The sequence below is a fragment of the Diospyros lotus genome, chromosome 15 (assembly GCF_014633365.1).
Source record: "Diospyros lotus cultivar Yz01 chromosome 15, ASM1463336v1, whole genome shotgun sequence".
NCBI classification, from domain to species: domain Eukaryota; kingdom Viridiplantae; phylum Streptophyta; class Magnoliopsida; order Ericales; family Ebenaceae; genus Diospyros; species Diospyros lotus.
The window spans coordinates 31,943,603-31,951,503 of record NC_068352.1 but is presented as its reverse complement, the minus strand read 5'-3'; the positions used below and the strand labels follow the sequence as shown (position 1 = coordinate 31,951,503).

General features: G+C 34.0%; 1 long non-coding RNA gene across 1 annotated transcript; it reads left to right on the top strand.

Annotated features, from left to right (window-relative positions):
• The first annotated feature begins 2,696 nt into the window (after positions 1 to 2,696).
• LOC127792403 (uncharacterized) lies at positions 2,697 to 7,543 on the top strand. The gene is made up of 3 exons (XR_008021123.1): positions 2,697 to 3,060; positions 4,383 to 4,444; positions 7,199 to 7,543. It is a non-coding gene; the product is annotated as an uncharacterized LOC127792403 (long non-coding RNA).
• Positions 7,544 to 7,901: the final 358 nt, after the last annotated feature.

Genomic DNA, 7,901 nt, shown 5'->3' with positions numbered 1-7,901 from the left:
GATACAGCTCATCGTCTTAACTTTGAATCGTAATCATAATTTAAGAAAGGAAACAATAATTAATTACATACCAAATATGCGAATAAACCTGCATGGAATAGGATAAGATGCAGTGAATGGGCTCTTTAAAACACTCTTTCGGGACTTCTATGTACAAGTATGAACAGCTCATCGTGTTAGTGTTATGTCATAATCATAGTTTACGAAAGGAATCAATAATTAGTTACCCACCAAATATGCCAACAAACCTAGAACAAGACGAGGGCAAAGTAAATGAGCTCTTTAAAGCCCTCTTCCTGGACGACCTCTATGTATACTCATGAACAATGGGGGAAAACACACAAATTGAAAGAAATGGGTTCCATATGCATTCGTTGTCTCGTGTCTTTGGCACTTCTCTACCTCTTGGGCCTGGGGGCGATGGGCACCAATAGCACCACTGTTCATTTCATCAACAGCATGCCCAATTCAAAGCCAATTTGGGTCCACTGCAAGCTATCTGGTACCGTGCAGTACTTCGAACACTTCCTCCATCTTGGCGAAGATTATCAATGGAAGCCAAAGCCGAACCAAACGTTCGACTGCACGGCTGTATGGGAGCTCTACTTTGGGAATTGGGCTGGATATCAGCCGGACAGAGACCATGGGTATCCCAATGTCTATGTCAACATTAATAGGACTGGCTTCTATCTCCACCATGACCATGTTCATTACAAATTGCTGGAAGAATGGGAAACCGAGAAGCAATAAGGAGAATAATTTGTACTGGTGTGGTGTAGTAGCAGTAAGGATTGTTCTTCGTCATGCTCAGTGATTAAAGTTTTGTGACTTGATGATGTTGATTGAATCAAAATCTTTGTTTAGCTTGATGATGGTATTGGGTTCATTGAATAATTCTTTCAATTTTGGAAAGTTTTGAGTGTCTCTTTGAAAAAAAATGGAGAGCAAAGTAGTGCTTTGAGAGTGGATGAAATCGAGCCTAGAAAAAAAAAAGAAAATTTTAAGAAAAATCAAACAATTGAAGAACCCTCACTCTAAATGTAAATGCATTAATTAAATGATGTAAACATATTAATTATCTATTGATATATTTCAAATTATTTGAATAAATTTAGCCTATTTTTGAAATTATCAAAATACATCACTTGCAAATAATTTTTTCTAAAATATATCATTTCAAATTAATATATCAAAGTATAGTCTTTGGCCAAAATCGTTCCACCTTTTCTAAAACACATTGCCCACCATACTCTCTGTCTGATTAGATGAATAACTAAGTTGCAGATCAAAACTAGAGACATGATTTCTTAAATGAATACAGATTATGGACATCTGCATAAAGATAAACTTGAATTTACTAATTTACGGTAGTGCAAACTCTTAAACATGTTAGTGAACCATCTACACTACTCCAATAGGTATATCAAAATATATTTTATAATATTTTTAGTTTGAAATTATTCCATTTGAGAAATTTTAAATTTAAAATTGACCTATTTGGATATACTAGTTTGATATTTAATATTTTTTTATAATTTCAATTATTTTTAATTTATATTTAAATATACTTTAAAAATAAAAATTAATATTTGTCAAATTTTAAAGAATTGTTTTTTTCGTATTTTAATTTTTATTTTTGAATTTTATATTTTGAGTGTGTTTTGAGATGAATGGAAAAATATTTTTTTATCTGTAATATTTTTTGTATTTTAAAAATTTTGAACATATTTATAATGAAAATAATTAAAATGACTTTTTGTTATTTTGAGTTTTTTATAATTTTTTTATTTTTTAAAATATAAATATTTTATTATTATTTAAAAAAACTAAAAAAATTGAAAATAACAAAAAGAATTTAACCTAAGTTTTTAATAAAAAATAAAAAAAAAGCTACCCTTATAGCACAGCCACCAAAGAGCCCTCAAACCCTTCTTATCTGAACTGCCAAGCAAAACCCTTTCTCTCAAAGCAGATTCAAAGAGGTTGTTTGGCTTAGCGGTTTGATCGCGTATAAGCTGTATAAGCAGCTTTAAGGCTAGTATGATGAAGTGTTTGGGAAACATTAATAGTTTTAACGCTGTATAGTGTATCAACTGTTTTAAAAATGTTGGCCAAAAGCTAGTGCCCCCAGCTTTGGGAAAAAAAGCTATAGAGTTGATCGAGAAAAATACCATTTTGCCCTCATCTTCTCCAGATCTGTCGCCCAGTGCAGTCGACAGGCCCTACTCCATTATCGCCGTCTCTGTAAGCCCATCTCAGCCGTCGCTTCCCGATCCTCCTCCTTCTTTAGATCCACCGTCGCCGTCGCGTTGTAGGTCTCCTCCTTCTCACTCCGCTGCTGTTTTGCTCGCTGCATGCAGTGCAGCGTATATATATATAACACAAATAATATATATTATTATTATTATATATAACATATATAATATATATAGTAATATTGTATTAATATATTTTTAATAATTATATATAATTTATTTATACTTAATAATAAAATTTTACATCATTTAACATTATGTCTATTTTGGTCTTTTTGTCAAATTTTAATAACTTATTAGCTCTTTCAAACCAAACACATAAATATTAATTAGCAACTTAAAAGTATATTTATCCAAACACAATATTAGTTTAAACACTATCTAACTTTTAACTTGAAGGCTAAACAACTTAAAAGCTATGAAAAAAATCGATGAGCCAAACAGCCTCTCAAAACCCTCCCCTAAATCGACAATAGGATCAATAGAAATCGATGAGTTGATTTGGTTCTCCCTCAAATCCCATCGTTGCTCGATCAACCACCGCTTGAGGAGGCGCATCGCCGAGCCTCCTCCATCTCCAACCTCTGTGGTAACCACCGCGGCCAAGATCTAGCCGAGTAACGCCATCATCTCTCACTGTTCTTCATTGTCCCAGAGACCGCGAAAGAGCTTGCTGGAAACCCCTTTCGCCACCGCCGCCTCTCCCCCATCCTTGTCCGTCTCACCGCCACAGTTAACTCCGACCTCCACCTTAGACCACCAATGCCCCGTATCTCCTCTGCCGACGTGACCGGGTTTGAAGTTTGTAAGATTCAGACGACCTTTTAGTTTCCGATGTATATACACACACATGTACACGCACAGAGAGGGTTGTTCTAAAAATTAAAACCTAGATTTACTAAGGGGTTGTTCCAGTTAGAAGAATTGAATTTAAATGTAATTCTGTTATTGAATTTATACTGATTGTATTTGGTAATGTGATGGGTATGTTAGTATAACCAATCTGTCGGTCTTGGTGGTTAAGGCCACCCTAGTATTGGGATCACCACGGTCATGCACCCCATTTTGGGCTGTGACACACGTGCAACACTAAAATTACTTTCTTTGTAATGAATGAGTGAAAAAATATATATATTTTAGTTTATTTTTCGTATGAAGTTAACTGAGTGCGGATTCTGATGGGTACCTGCTACCCAACGAGGACCCTGGACCCAGATAGGGAATTAAGGAATACCCTACAAGGATGGGGATGGGGGATCTCCAGTCCAAACTCACACCCATTGCCATTCCTAACCAAATTGCTATTTTTTGTGTGTATATTACTAGATATGGAAGGTTTGCAAATTGTGTCCAATGATGTGTCTCCGGTCCAAACTCACACACCTCATTCCTAACCAAATTGCTCTTTTCTTGCTTTTTTGAACACCCCCCTCCCCCCCCCCCCCCCACACACACACACACACACATGTACACACATCCCATAGAGCTTCAAAGCTCTCATCTGTTAAGATAGAGCTTGAGAGAGCAAAGAAAGAAAAAGAGAGGACAGCAATGGAGGAGAAGAGAAAGAAGAAAAAAAAGAGGAAAGAGAAGGTAAATGTGAAGATAGAGGCCCAAGAGGCGGTTACCTAGGACCCAAAATTCTGTCATTTTTTGGGACCCATAAATCTAGAAATCTTTTGTTAAGATATATGGGCTAATTTTAAGAGTTAACTAATGGCTGATTCTCTTATTCAGTTAATCCCAATTCCCCACCCAAATTTATAAGCCCAAATCTAACAAAATGACCAAACCAAATTTGGGCCCATTAATCTATTATTCTTTCACTGAAGCCAGATAGCTTCGTCTCTGACTCTCTCTTCCTCTCGGCCTCTTTAGTCTTTCCCGTTCATCTCTCTCTCTTTCTTTCTCTCTCTTGGTCTCCTTCCCTTTAGTTCATGGTTCAATAACTGCGCTCAGCTCCTTAAGTGACAGTGCCCTAATTTGTAAGATTGAAAATTTTTATTTTGATTTTTGTGTTAATAACATTTTTATATATGTTTCTTTTGAGTGAATAGAATTAATTCCATTATTTTTGTGTTGAATTTGAGTGGATAAGTGATTTTTTTTTTTTTTTTGTGTGTGCAGGAACAAGAGCTGTCTGCCTCTTTCCCTTTTCAACTGTTAGGATTGATACTTGAATTTGAAAGGTAATATTTTTTTTCTTTTCTAATTTAATCATTGTTTTCAATTTTGGATTGTTAAATAAAGCAATATTTGTTCTTGAATTTATGCATTTTTTTAGATTGTTGTTGTCTTGTTGGCATATAAATGAATGGTGTTGCCTTGTTGGCTTTTATGCACTAGTTTTTAGATTGTTGGTAAGTCGTTGCCTTGTTGGCAAATTATTAAATTGTTGTTGACATGTTTTTTAAATTTATGAATTGTTCTTGACCTGTTGGATTATTGATGGATTTTTATTTTTTTCCAGTTTTTAGAATTTAGAAATTAAGTTTAACGTTATTATTGCTTAAGCGTGTTGTGTATTATTATAATATTTTTTTTTTCTTTTGTTAGGCTTAAGCAATAGTCGCAAATCATGTCTCCTAAACACATGTCTGGAGCTCAAAATAGAAAAAGGAAACAGAGTGAAGAATCTTTAGTTCAATGTCAAGCTGGTGATATGATTAAATACTTTAATAGCAACAAAATAACAGGAAGAGAAGAAATAGTTGAAAATTTGGATGAAACTTTGGTAGAAGAGCAAGAAATTTGGAATGACAATGTCAATGAACAATGTGAAAAGGTTGATGAATTAAATGAAGACAAAGATGATTATGTTGATGTCAATGAATTGAACGAGGAAGAAGAAGAAGAAAATGTTGATGTGAATCAATTAAATGAGGAAGAAGACGACAATGTTCGACATGAAGATTTGTTGATTAATTTTTATGATCCAAAGTGTTGGGATAAAATTGACCAAAATATAAGAGATTTCTTAGTAAAGAAGGGTTCAAAAAGAGCTGATAGAGTCTTGTTTCCTAAAGATAATACTGGTAGGCATTTTGAATTATCACAATATAAACGAGTACTACCCAATGGAGAAACAAATGATAGGAGATGGCTAGTATATTCAGTTCATTTGGACATGATTTTTTTATTTTTGCTGCAAGTTGTTCAAGACTCAAAAAACAATGAGTAAAACTGGTCAATTAGGAAATGAAGGATACAGAGATTGGCATAATATGAGTTGGAGTCTTAAAAATCATGAAACAAGTAAGGAGCATATAGATTGCATGACTAGTTGGATTGAATTAGAAATAAGACTGCAGAAAAATAAAACAATTGATCAAAGTGTGTAGATTGAAATCAATAAAGAAAGAGAACACTCGAGACAAGTGTTGAAGAGGATAATAGCTGTTATGTAAAGATTGGCAAAAAATAACTTGGAATTTCTAGGAGATTGTGAGAAGCTTTATGTGGAAAACAATGGTCTATTTTGGCAAATGATTGAAATGATTGCTGAGTTTGATCCGATTATGAAAGAGCACATTCGACGTATTCAAGCACGTGAGACTCATTATACATATCTGGGTCCTAAAATTCAAAATGAATTGACACAAATGTTGGCAAATGAGGTGAAAAGTTCAATTATCAAAAAAGTTAAACAAGCAAAATATTTTTAGATCATATTAGATTGTACCCTAGATGTCAGTCATGAGGAGCAAATATCTCTTGTAATACGATGTGTGGATGATTCAGCAAACTCTAAAACGGTAGAAGAATATTGGGTAGAATTTTTGAAGGCTGATGATACATCAGGGCTTGAACTTTTTACCGAGCTTAAAAATGTGTTGACCAATCTTGAGCTTGACATTGATGATATAAGAGGTCAGGGGTATGGCAATGGGTTTAATATGAAAGGGAAGCAAAAAAGTGTATAGACAAGACTACTTGAAATAAATCCAAGGACTTTCTATACTCCATGTGGTTGTCATAGTCTTAATTTGACATTATGTGATATCGCAAAGTGTTGTCCTAAAGCTATGTCATTTTTTGGAGTGATACAACGCATCTATACATTGTTTTCTTCTTCTACCAAGCGATGGGAAATTTTCAAAGATCATGTGAAAGGTCTTACACTTGAGCCATTGTCACAAACATGTTGAGAAAGTCATGTTGAAAGTGTTAGGCCTATAAAAGAGCAAATTGTACAAATAAGAGATGTTTTATTTGACTTGGTAGATACTAGTGAAGATCCTAAAGCAAGGAGCGAAGCTAAGTCCTTAGCAACATATGAACTTTCGAATTTTGAGTTCTTGTTTGGCATGGTAATTTGGTACAAGTTGTTGCATGCAATCAATATTGCAAGTAAATTTCTTCAAACTGAAAATATGGATATTGATGTTGCTCTTAGTCTTTTATAAGGATTTCTTTTATTTCTTGATGACTATAGAGAATCTGGATTTGATAAGTCCATGGTTGAAGCGAAAGAAATGGCAAATGAAATGGGAGTTGAAGCTGCATTTCGAGAAAAACACACGATTCAAAAAAAGAAACAATTTGATGAGGATGATAGTGATGAGATAACACAATCAGCAGAAGATTCTTTTAGAGTAAATTATTTTCTCTTCATAATTGATCGAGCTCGTTCTTCACTTCAAACCATATTTGAACAATTTAAAAAATACAAGGAAACGTTTGGATTTTTGTTTAATTTGAAGAGGTTGAAGTGTGCTGATGATAATACTTTGCTGGGTCTTGTAAGAATCTTGAAAAATTCTTGATGCATAATGGTCATTCTGATATTGATAGAGATGATTTATTTTCAGAGCTGACAATATTGAAATACTCTTTACCTAGAGAAACAAGAAAAACAATTGATGTCGTGAACTATTTGAAAAGAATAGATGAGTGTTTTCCAAATGCTTGTGTTGCTTACAGAATTTTGTTAACTATACCAGTTACAGTTGCATCTGCAGAAAGAAGTTTCTCCAAGTTGAAGTTGATCAAGACTTATCTCCGCTCAACTATGTCGCAAGATAGATGTAATGCATTGGCTATGTTGTCTATTGAGAAAAAAATGCTCGAACAACTTGATTATGTAAACTTGATTGATATTTTTGCCGAGAGTAGATTTTAATTGATCATTTAGAAAATTTTTGATTTTCTTCTTTGATATGGTATGAATATTTATTTATTTTTTTGATGTTTTATTATGAAAAAATAAAAATTGAATGTACACTGATTCAGGCTCATTTTTACCTTTCGACTTAGAACTTACAAACTCTCAGGTATGGCACTGCTCATTTTTTGGTTAAAATCCAATGAAAATACTGCTTTCTGTATCTTTTTTTTTCTTCTGAAAGTGAGATGGGCTTGTGCATGTGCATGTGCATGTGCACGTGCACGAGCTTCATGTCCAATTGGGGTTCTGAACCCTGTGCGGAACTTGGTATTCATCTGCAGCAATTGGTTTGAAGGAAGAAAAATTGCTTTGGGCTTCAGTGAGAGAGATTTAGTAATGAAATAAAAATAAATGGAATGGATAAATGAAATGAAATATAAAATTCCAAAAGGCCTTTTCCTTGTTTGAGAGAGTCAGGGATTAGAGACGGAAAGTTCTCATTGCATTTTTTTCCATTCAACCGCCATCTCCCCAACACA